The sequence below is a fragment of the Otolemur garnettii genome, unplaced genomic scaffold (assembly GCF_000181295.1).
Source record: "Otolemur garnettii isolate 467f Iridium unplaced genomic scaffold, OtoGar3 scaffold00090, whole genome shotgun sequence".
Lineage (NCBI taxonomy): Eukaryota > Metazoa > Chordata > Mammalia > Primates > Galagidae > Otolemur > Otolemur garnettii.
This window is the reverse complement of record NW_003852485.1, coordinates 729,452-741,845: the sequence shown is the minus strand read 5'-3', so window position 1 is coordinate 741,845 and position 12,394 is coordinate 729,452.

The window sequence follows — 12,394 nt, the reverse complement described above, 5'->3', positions numbered from 1 at the left end:
AAATAGTGAGAGTTTGACCTCCTCTTCCCCCATTTGGATGCCTGATTATATCTTTCTCTTGCCTGATTGTATTGGCTAGAATTCCAGCACTATGTGGAATAGTAGTGTCAATAAAGGACATCCTTACCTGGTTCCATTTTTTAGTGGAAAAGCTTTCAATTTTACTCCATTCAGTATGATATTAGCTGTGAGTTTGTCATAGATGGCTTTAATCAGTTTAAGAAATGTGCCACCTATGCCTATATTCTCAAGAGTAGTTATTTGCATGTTATGAATCTGACAAAGGGTGATAACTAGAATCTACAGAGAACTCAAAATAATCAACAAAAAAAGCAAATAATACTTTCTATTATTGGGTAAGAGGCATGAACAGAAACTTCTCTGAGGAAGACAGAAAATGGCTAACAAACATATGAAAAAATGCCCATCGTCCTTAACCATCAGAGAAATGCAAATAAAAACCATCCTGAGATATCATCAAATCCTGATGAGAATGGCCCACATCACAAGTCCCAAAGTTACAGATGCTGGCACAGATGTGGAGAACACATCTTTTACACTGGTGGTGGGACTGCAAACTAGTACAGCCTCTTTGGAAAGAAGTATGGGGATTCCTAAAAGAACTCAAATTAGATCTCCCATTTGACCCCAAAATCCTGCTACTAGGCATCTATCCAGAAGAAAAAAAAATCATTTTATCATAAGGACATTTGCACTAGATTGTTTATCGCAGCTCAATTTACAACTGCAAAGATGCAGAAACAACCTAAATGCTCATCAAACCAGGAATGGATTAACAAACTGTGCATATGTATATCATGGAATACTATTCAGCCATAAAAAGATGGAGACTTTACATCTTTTGTATTAAGCTGGATGGAGTTAAAACACATTCTTCTTAGTAAAGCATCACATGAATGGAGAAACAAATATCCAATACACTCAATACTAATATGAAGCCAATAGATGATCTAATACATGCCCACAAAGTGAAAACCTCAATTCAAGTTGATGGTAGAGGGAATGACAGAGGGGGGAGAGAAAAGGAGGGGAAGGAATTGGTGTGCTCCCACTTAAGGGACACAAAGTAAGAGTATTTGCACACCTTTGAGACACAACTAGAAAAGAGACTACACCTAACATACACAAATATTACATGTAACCTAGTTGTTTGTAACCTCACAGTAATCTGAGATTTAAAAAAAAAAAAAAGAAAGAGAAACTATACTCCATAAGATTAGGAGAGAAAAGGAACAAAGAATTAGGGCAAGAGTTGGAAGAGGTAGCTCAAAAAAGGAAATTGTTATAGTTTGTTTTTTAATTTATTTTTTTTTAAATTGAGATAAGGGTCTCACTTTGTTGCCCTCAGTAGAATGCTGTAGCATCATAGCTTACAGCAACCTCCAACTCTTCAGCTCATGAAATTCTCTTGTCTCAGACTCCCAAGTAGCTGGGAATACAGGCACCCACCACAATGCCTGGATTTTTTTTTTTTTTTTAAGAGATGATGTCTCACTCTGGCTTAGGCTGGTCTTGAACTCCTGAGCTCAGGGAAAGCTACCTGCTCAGCCTCCCAGAATGCTAGGATTATAGATGTGAGCCACCACCCTCGGCCTGTTAATGTTTGCTTTAAATGACATAAGTGAAAATATATACCTTGTCTTGTGAAATTATTTCACCATATCCTATTTTTGTTTCTTTTTACTTCTTTTGATGTAAGTAGAAGGTCAGTAAAATAATGAAGTAATTATACCCAATGGAATCAAGTTATAACAGTATAACAATAATGCCTCAAAGTAATTTTAAGAACATGTATAAAATAAACAGCAAATCTTTTTTATAAGAAAGAGGAGGTAAAACATTAACTGGGAAGAGTTCAGTGGTTTGATCAGCAATAAAGAAGAGTTGTTCCTTTATTAAAATGCCTGATTACATAAAAAGTACACAAATATTTTTAAACTGTATCATGATATCAGTTCTCTCACCATGAAATTTTAATTCCTGTGGTCTGGTAGACATAGATCTGCTGGAGACAGGAAGCAAAGAATGCCATTCAGCTGAATGAATGAATGTATCATTATAGTAAACTAAAACATAATTCCCAGTGTCAGGTCAGGACATCAGGGATAACAACAATGCAGCTCTCTTCATAAGGGCATGGAAGTTTTGGGTTTTGTTTTGTTTTTTCCCTCTCAAAGTGAAAAAAGATATTGATTTGGGACTTCATTTAAAAGATACTATTGGAGTCTTTGTTTCATGACATTATAGACTAACTCTGTCTTGTTTCCTCTTTTCCCATGGTCTATCATGGTGCTAACTGCATAATAGGAATTCAATAAATATTTTTGAATGAATAAATGAATGAATGCATACAAGAACTAGATAAATAGATAAATGAACGAACAACACCTTAACCCTGTAAAACTACATTACACAGCAAATTGTAGGTGGAGTTTCATCTAACAAATCACTTCCACAATAAATAATTACTACATCTAACTCTATCTGTACCACACATACAGAGATTGTCATACACCAACATGTAAGAACTGAAATATAAAAATTCTTAGCAGAAAATGTTGAAGTAAACCTTCATGTCCCTAAGTTAAACAATGATTTCTTAGACATGATGCCAAAAGCACAAGCAATAATAAAAATAGTAAATTTAAACCTTTGTATATCCATAGACACCATCAAGAATATGTAAAGGTAGGCTCAGCACCTGTAGCACAGTGGTTAGGGTGCCAGCCACATACACTGAGGCTAGTGGGTTCGAAGCCAGCCTGGGCGTGCTAAACAACAATGACAACTATAACAACAAAAAAATAGCGGGGCATTGTGGCAGGCACCTGTAGTCCCAGCTACTTGGGAAGCTGAAGTAAAAGAATCACTTAAGGTCCAAGAGTTTGAGGTTGATGTGAGCTGTGAAGCCATGGCACTCTACCAAGGGTGACATAGTAAGACTCTTTCTCAAAAAAAAAAAAAAAAAAGAAAGAAAGAAAGAAAGAAAGAAGAAATAAAAGAATATGTAAAGGTAAAAGATAATATTTGCAAATTATAGATCTGATAAGAGACTCATGGCCTTAATATATAAAGAACTCTTAAAATTCAGTAAGAAATGCCAAAATATGTAAATAGATACTAAAATGAGCAAAATATATGAATAGATGTGTTTCCCCAAAGAAAATATGTTAAAAATACATTTGCTATATAACCCTGCCATTCCACTCCAAGATATTTGTGCAAGAATCCACCTACCTAGGTAATTCACCTAGATATCTCCTTCAAAATGAAAACTTCTATCCACACAAAGAACTGTATGCTGAAATGAAAATGTAGCATAATTCATAAAAGGCAAAATGTGGAAACAACAAAAATGCCATACATCAACTGGTGAATGATCAAGTATGTCATAATCATACAATTTTAAACTTTTCTACTATAAAACAATGAGGAAATACTGATACATGCTACAACATGGATGAACCTCAAACACTTTATGCCAAGGGAAAGAAATCATACACAAAGACCTATACAATCATATACAATTCTACCTATACTAAACATCCAGTAAACTCAAAATAATAGATTCAGAAAGCAGATTAGTGGTTTTCTAAGACTGGAGGTGGGAATAGAAAGTGACCATTTCTCTTCAAGGTGGTAGAAACATTATAAAATTAGAAGGGTGATATTTGCCCAGCACTGTTAAATATATTAAAAATCATTGAATTGTATTCTCAAAAATGGCAGATTTATGCTATACAAATTACAATAAAGCTGTTTAATTAAAAAAATATAAAATAGTTTAAAATAAAAAATTTTAAACCAGTCTTCTATCACTACAAGCAATGTTAAAGGGAGTTACATGAGCAGAAGGAAAACTACCAGATGGAAAAGTGGAACTACACAAAGGATCTAAGTATACTGGAAATAGCCAATATCTGGAGATATATATTTATGAAAACTATCATCCTTTATCAAGAACTTGCCTCAAAAAGGTTAGCAATTGCAATTGGTTCTTGTGAATTATCTGTCAAAATTAATGTATCTGCTTTACATAATACTTCAGTATCTAGTTCTGGCAAAAGGAAGCATACACCAGGCTCATGGGAAGAATCAACATTGTTAGAATGTCTATATAGCACAAAGTAATCTACAGATTTAATGCAATCCCCACTGAAATACCAATGTCATACTTTGAAGAACTTGAAAAAATAGTTCTACATTTCATATGGAGCCAGAAAAAACACAAATAGCCAATATAATCCTATGAAATGAGAACAAATCTCAAAGCATCATGTTACTAGACTTCAGGTTACACTATAAAACTATAGTGATCAAAACATAATGGTATTGGCATAAAAACAGAGCAATAGATCTATGGAACAGAACTAACAACCTAGAGATGAAACTAGCCTCAACAAAATAGGACCAGTCTCAAAAAATATTTTTAATGTTATTTAATTTTCTGTTTAACAAGTACACAATTAAGCAACTATCAGTCATTTAGTATAAAACCAGATGGCTCAATATATCATTAAATTGTGAGAAATGTTCTAATCCCAACTGTTGCTTTATGAATAACATTTTAAATGTATGTTTCTCTTTCACAGACGATAAATGAACAGACAACTCAGACCTGATGAAATGATCATATTTATAATTTAGTGCACTGTATTGTAAAGATATTTTTTTAATTTGACTAAGGTTCATGTAATATAATAGAACAGATTTGCTTAATCTCATTTAATAAGATACTATTTAATATTCAAATAACAAAAAACAATTTAAAGATTGTGGCAAAGAGAAAACCCCACACTGTACCCTAGAAGTGCATTAATGTACATAGTTACCGTTCAATAAAAAAAAAAAAAAAAAAAAGATTGTGGCAAAGAAAGAGAAGTAGCTAATTAATCCTAATAAATTTTATAAGAATCCAGGCATTGCCTACCATCAAAATAGTCTTTATTGAAATAAAATTCATGTAACATAAAACACACAATTTTTGCCATTTTAAACTGTATAATTCATGCATTTACAATGGTACACGACCATCAACACTATCTAGTTCCAAAACAATTTCATCTCCTTAAAATGAAGTCCTTACCCATAATCAGTCACCTTTTATTCTTCCCAACTCCCAGCATCTCGCAACTACTACTGTTTCTTTATGGATTTGCCTCCTTTAGATATGTTGTGTAAGTATTATCACACAACATGTGGCATTTTGTGTCTAGCTTCTTTCACTTACCATGTTTTCAAGTATCATTCATGTTCAATCATGAATCACTATTTCATTCCTTTATATGGCTGACAAATATTCCACTGTATGGATATAATGTATTTTGTTTATCCACTCATCTGTTTATAGAAATTTGGGTTGTTTTCACATTTTCACTGTTATGAATAGTGCTACTATGACCATTGATTTACAAGATTCTTTTTGAACACCTGTTTTCATTTCATTTGGGTGTATATCAAGGAATTGAGTTACTAGGTCGTATGGTAAGGACATGTTTGACTTTTGAAGGACTGCCAAACTTTTCTACAAAACCTGTACCCATTTTACATTCCCATCAACAATTCTTCACATCCTCACTAACACCTGTTATTTTCTATTTTTTTTTTTAATTATAGCCATCCCAGCAGGTGTTAGGTGGTATCTCATTGATTTACATTTTAGTAGTAATCTATGAGCATCTTCTCTTGTGCCTACTGGCCCATTGTATATCTTCTTTGGAGACATGTCTATTCATATCCTTTACCTAAAAGTTGAATTGTTTGTCATTTTTCTGTGGAGTTGTCAAGGTTTTCTTTGACATATTCTGGATACTAGACAATAATAGATAGATGATTTGCAAATATTATCTCCTATAGGTTGTCTTTTCAATTTCTTGATAGTGTCTTTTGATGAACAAAAATTTAAATGTTGATGAAAACCAATTGGTGTATTTTTTACTTTGTTGCTTGTGCTTTTGCTGTGATATCTAAGAAGCCATTGCCAAACTCTGGGTCACAAATATTTACTCCTATGTTTTCTTCTAAGAGTTTCATAGTTTAGCTCCTCCATTTAGGTCTTGATCCATTTTTAGTTAATTTTGTATATGATATGAAATAAGAGTCAAACATCATTCTTTTTTATCAGATCAATTTTTATTGAGATCACAGTCATGTAACATAAAATTCACCATTTTAACTGTTTATTGTGTTCAATTTGAAAGTTTTTAGTATAATCACAATGTTGTGCAACCACAGCCACTATCTAATTCCAGAACATTCCCATTACCCACCTCAAAAAGAAACCCTTCCTTCCTAATCCCTGGCAACCACTACTCTCTAATCTACTTTCTGTCTCTATACAGTCACCGATTCTGGACATTTTATATAACGAGAACCTACAACACATGGCCTTTGTGTCTGGCTTCTTTTATTTAGCATAATGTTCTCAAGGTCAACCATGTTATAGCATGGATAGGTATTTCATTTCCTTTTATTACTAAATAATATTCTATTATATGGATATACCATATTGTGTTGATATATTCATCAGCTGATTACCATTTCGTTTGTTTCTACTTTTTAGCTGTTATGAATAATGCTGCTATGAAACTTTGTGGAAAAATAGTTAGAAAATATATGTTTTGTACTTTTTGAGTATGTTCCTGAGAATAAAATTGCTAGGTCATATATTATTAAGTCTTTGTTAAATTTTTGAAAACTACAATTAAATTTAAAAATAAAATAAAATTGTAAAAAATTCACTTGAGAAACTGTCAAACTGCTATACAAACTGGCTCCACCATTTTATGTTACCCAACACCCCATTCTTGGCAAGGGAAAACACTCCCAGAAAAAGGGAAAAACAGAGAAAAAAGGTGAGCAAGGTGGAATAAAAACAGGTCAGCTAAATGAGCCACTAAATTTCTCATCTAAGCGAGTTTCCTGCTTTTCCTAGAAGCTTGGCCTATAACAGATACAGCTTGCAAACACCCCTGCTGGGTCTGTGAACACTCTGAAGAAACAATGGCTGCAGAGGAAGCTGCATGCAAGGCCTGAGTAGAAATGGCTGCAGTAGGAAACAATGGCTGCAGTAGGAAGCTGCATGCAAGGCCAGGCTGTCTCTTACCCAGTTAACAGTCAAAGCAAATACCCATTGTGGAGATTTGTATTTGGCTAGGGCAGAGATCAGAGCTCAAGCCCTGAAATATGGGTGGGAGAGTTTATATCCCTTATCACAGAGGAAGACCCTCTGGGTGGAGATCAGAAGAAAATTATTCTGTCCCATTGATTCTTCAGAGGTGACTGATGCCCCAGTGGTGTTTCACTCCACAGTGAACTAGTGGGGATTAGCCACTCCCATAGTCTGTGCGTGTGACCACAGACAGGAAGCTGCCCCCACATATGGTTCAGGTTTCAGATTTCTCAAGGCTGCTCAGACCCTGAAAGTTAATGAGCTGACATGCTTACTCAGAAACTGCTGACATCTTTGTTCCCTTCCTCAGCTTACTCTCTGGGCTAATGAGCAAATAACCTTCAATAAAAGCTGAGTGGAACATACACTCAGGGCCACCACTGCATACCCCACAAATTAACAGTGGTCTCTATTCTGCATGTCCTGTCTTTTTGTCTCTCAGTGCTCCTAATATTTTTCCTCAGTCAATCACTGCCACAGTTCTTAAAGGACTCTGTCCTCAAGGCAGGACTCAAGCATGTTACCACATATATGAGAATTCAATTTCTTGAGAGTTAAACATCCATTTTTAAATATACAGATATCTAGTTGTCCCTATTTTTTTTCTATTACATGATCTTGATGCACCTGTCAAAATCAATTGGTTGTATAAGTGTGAATTTATTTCTAATGTTGCAGGAAGATGAAGCCCAACAAAAAGAAAGAACCCACAAACCCAATGTTTGTAAGAGGAAGGGCTTTATTTACTGGTCAGGAGCTTACAAAATAGAAGTCCAAATTGCCGTGCTTCCCGACTGGCTTGGTCTTTCCCTTTCTATCAACAGTCAAAAAGTTCCAACCCATAGGTACCCTTCTCACTGCCCAGTTTGAATAAAGCAGGAGATGCTATTCCAGCCCCTACAGAACTATAGGACTTCACGGAACTTGGAAATTTCCAAGTTTCAGGAAGTTAAGTTTACAAATTCTCAAGAACTGAGTCACCATGGAGAGGACCCCACAGGGTATCCTTGTGGTCTCTTTGAGAAGACCTGTTTTCCTAGACCTCGCCCTTCTCAGGTATCCTCTATAATTCCCCTCTTTTGAGGGGAATATATTTTAATTTGGGGTCTCAACATCAGCTTGCTTCTTCGGGTGCTGATATTAATTACTTTTCAGCACTAAGATTTTAGGGAATGTGACTCTTCTTGGGTTCTCTGCTCAGGCCTTAATAGTACCGTGGTGGTGGGCTAATATATATACAAGTTTTTACTTTTCCCTGTATGACATTCTTTCCCCTACTTTTCCAAAAATCCAAAGTCCAGTTAAGACAGGTCCCTCGAGAAGTTTCCTCAGGCTTCAGCCATGCATTGACCAGCCAGCTCCCAGTATGTGGTTGGAGCAGGGCATGTTGACTGTCTTAAAAATTACCTTTACTTTCCAAGGGGCAGTGAAGCCCTATTCAGTCAGCTGTGATGACTCCAGGTAAGTACTTTTCCACCTTCACTGCCATGTGTGTGGTCAGGATGATGGCGTAAAGTTCTTTCTACACTGGTTTGAGGGGGACCAGGTTGTGATTCTGCACCTAGATTTGGGCCCTTAATCCCCCAGAAAGAAAGGATGTACAGACACAAAAGAACAGGGTTAATTACCCAAGGGGAGATTTTACTTGCTACTCTTTCTAGGGTTTTGTCTATTCAATTCAGTCTTTCCTAGTTCTTTTAGAAGTCCCTCCAAAATTACAGAGGATTGACAGAGGCCTCTTTGAACAACACCAGTGGCAAGGCCCATATCCAATTAGGCTTTGCTTTCTGGCAGAGTTTACTGATTCCTGTTCTTACAGCCCTGTTCATGCACTTTATTCTGTTCAAGCTTTGAGGCCTATAAGTTACATATATTCTAAGCTTTAGCTATTATTTGCACTATTTCTTTTTATGAAAGCTAGCCCATTGTCAAATTTAAAACAGAGTGGCAACCTAAAACATAGGACAATTTCTCTAGGCAACACTTTTACTACTTCAGGAGTTCTTTTTATCCCAGTGGGGAAGGCTTTTACTTATTCCAAGTCTGATAGACCATCACCAGCAAATACTTGTTTCCTCTAAACGTGAGCATTTCAGTAAAGTCTACATGGAAGTCCTCAAAGGGCACTGCTCCATATGACTGGATTTCTGGGGGTACCATCAGTCCTTGGCACGCCTTGAACTGATTGCAGGTGACACACTGCAGACTGATGGTTTTGGCCAGGGCTTCCAGGTGGGAGGTATAGAGGTACTGGCCCAGCAACTTCATCACATACTTCTGTCACCACAGTGGCTCCTATAAGCTGAAGGACTGTTACTCGTTCATCTGGCACCTTTATTCATTTTCTCTCCATTTCCTGGCTCCTCTCTGCTGGCAACTATTTCTTCTCTTCCCAGGAGTAGATAGGTGAGAGCTCCAGAACCCATGAAACGAAGGGAACCACTCATGACACCTGGTATGGTTTGAATGCAACCCTTTTTGCCTCAGTACTGATCCTAGTGTTCCCTTTAGTGAGGGTGGAAGCATCTCCTTGACGTCCATGACAGTGCATCATTGCCACCTTTCGGAGTTTCCATACTGCCTCTAGTAACTGAAGTATCTCCTGCTGATACTTAATGTTTTTTCCCCAGGATTAAATAGTACCTTTTCTTTGTACAATGCTCTGTGCACTGGAGAGTCAGAAAAGCATACTTAGAGCCTGTGTGGATATTCACACTTTTCCCTTGACCTAGTTCTAAGGCTTAAGGCAATTAACTCAGCCTTCTGAGCCATTGTACCTTGGGGTAGGGGCTTAGCCTCTCCAGTCTTTGTTAAGGTAACCACTGTATACCCAGCCCACCACTCACCTTGTGCCATCATGTAATGGCTTCAGTCTACATAGAAGTCCCAGTCTGGATTTCTCCAAGGCTGGACATGCAAGTCAGTTCTGCTAGAATATACATTATTCATAACTTCCATACAGTCATGTTCAGTCTCTCTTCCACTGATTGGAAGGAGTGTGGCTGGGTTCAGGGTGTTCTTGCATTAGAGAGCCAAAAATGTTCCTTAGTGTCCATTAAAGTGACCACAGAGTGGTATATTTCCACTGAGATTCTGCCTTAGAGTCAGCTTATTAGCTTCTTGCATAAGGAGAGCAGTAATGGCTAGAGCCTGTAAGCATGGTGGCTATCTTTTTGCCACTCCATTCAACTTCTTAGAGAGGTAAGCTACAGGTCTTGGCCAGGACCCAATCAACTGGGTTAACATACCCACAGACATCTTTCCTTTCTCTGAGACATACAGAGTGTGAGACATACAGAGTGAAGGGCTTCGCCAAGTCTGGTAGCCCCAGTGCAGGTGCATTTATCAGCCTCATACAAAGGCTTAGCCAAGACAGCAAAGTTGGGGATCCAAAGACAACAAAAGCTGACTGTACCTAATAATTCCCAATCCTGCTTTTGGCTCGTGGGGTGGGGAGGCAATTAATGACCTGCCTCCATTCCATGCCTAGATTCCTCTCCCCCTGCTGGATAGTAAATCCTAGATAATGTACTTGCCACTTGGAAATCTGGGCCTTTCATTTAGATACTTTATAGCCACATACCTCTAGACTTCATAAAAGACAGTCCATGCCTTGGGTACAGCCCTCCTGGGTAGGTCGCCCTAAATGGAAGTCATTGACATATTGGAGCAGCATACATTCTAATTCCTTAGCCAGGAATTTCTGGAGGTCACAAGCCAGCACTTCTTCAAAAATTGTGGGTGAGTTTTTGAATTTCTGTGGCAACCTGGTCCATGTGTACCGGATCACGGTTCCCTTGTCTGGTCTCTCCCACTGGAAAGCAAACAGCGTCTGGCTTTCCAGAACCAGCCTTATATTGAAAAACGCATCTTTTAAGTTCAGGCAAGTGGACCACTTCGCTTCTGCTAGCAGCAGACTTAGCAGAGCATATGGATTAGGTACAGTAGGATACAATGTCACAGTTACATCATTTACTGGGAAATTCTCATTCAGGTCCTAATTTTTCTTGCAGTATCTATATAGACACAGCAGATAACATTATCATACTGCACAAATTTTTCCAGTGTAGCCAACAAGTGATCTTGTTGAGTCTTAAGGCTTCAGAGCAAATATAACTACTGTGTATAATTCTATACGCTTTGGTCAGTCTTTTAGTCCCATTTAACAGATCAGTTTAATAAAACAGTTATGTCTCATTTTAAGAGTTGACAATACAGACAACAGGTGGGCCACAGCCTCTTTTTTTCTTTTAAATCATTTCTCTCTCTCTGATTTCTCTTTCCACTAAAGACAAATTACAGTTTGTCTTTACAGCCAACTCAGTTGCCAAAATAAACTGTACCTTCAGTATACTGGGTCTGATTATTTGCATACAGTGCAGTAAGAATAATTAATTATTAGCCATCTAGGCTTTTCTTTTCTTTAAAATTGGCTTTGTTGGAACCTTTTTATAAGGAATCTCAGGCTTGACTTTCTTGAAAACCTTTCACAAGCCCAGGTTTCATCTGTGCCATTAGATACCTCTATGCATTGGGTAAATTCCTAGAGCCAGCTTTCAACAGAAGCTCCCACCCAGAGGTAAGGATTATGACCAGAAAGTACCCAACAATGCTGAAGACTGGGAGCCGAGTTGAGAGAGAAGAGTAATAACTGCAGGTCACCTCTGCTGAGGCACGCTGTGACTCCAAGAAAATAAATTTCAGGTACAAAACTCATCCCAAAGGAAAAGTATCCACCCCCTCTCCCAAGAGTGTTTTTTTTGGGGGGTGGGTGAAGTTTGGCTCACTGTATGTTTTCTTTTTTTTTTTTATTTCTTATAGCATAACTGTGTACATTAATGCAATCATGGGGTACAGTGTGCTGTTTTCATATACATTTTGAAATACTCTCATCAAACTGGTTAACATAACCTTCATGTCATTTTCTTAGTTATTAAGACATTCATACTCTGCATTTAGAAAGATTCACTTGTACCCTTATAAGATAAACCATAGAGGTGACCCCACCAATCACCCTCCCTCCCCCTATCCACTCCCCTTACCTCCCCTTCCCATCCCCTTCCCATATTCTAAGGCTATAATTAGGTTATGACCTTCCTATAAAAGCTATGAATTGGTTTCAAAGTAGGGCTGTGTACATTGGATACTTTTTCTTCCATTCTTGAGATACTTTGCTAAGAAGAACATTTTCTAATTCCATCC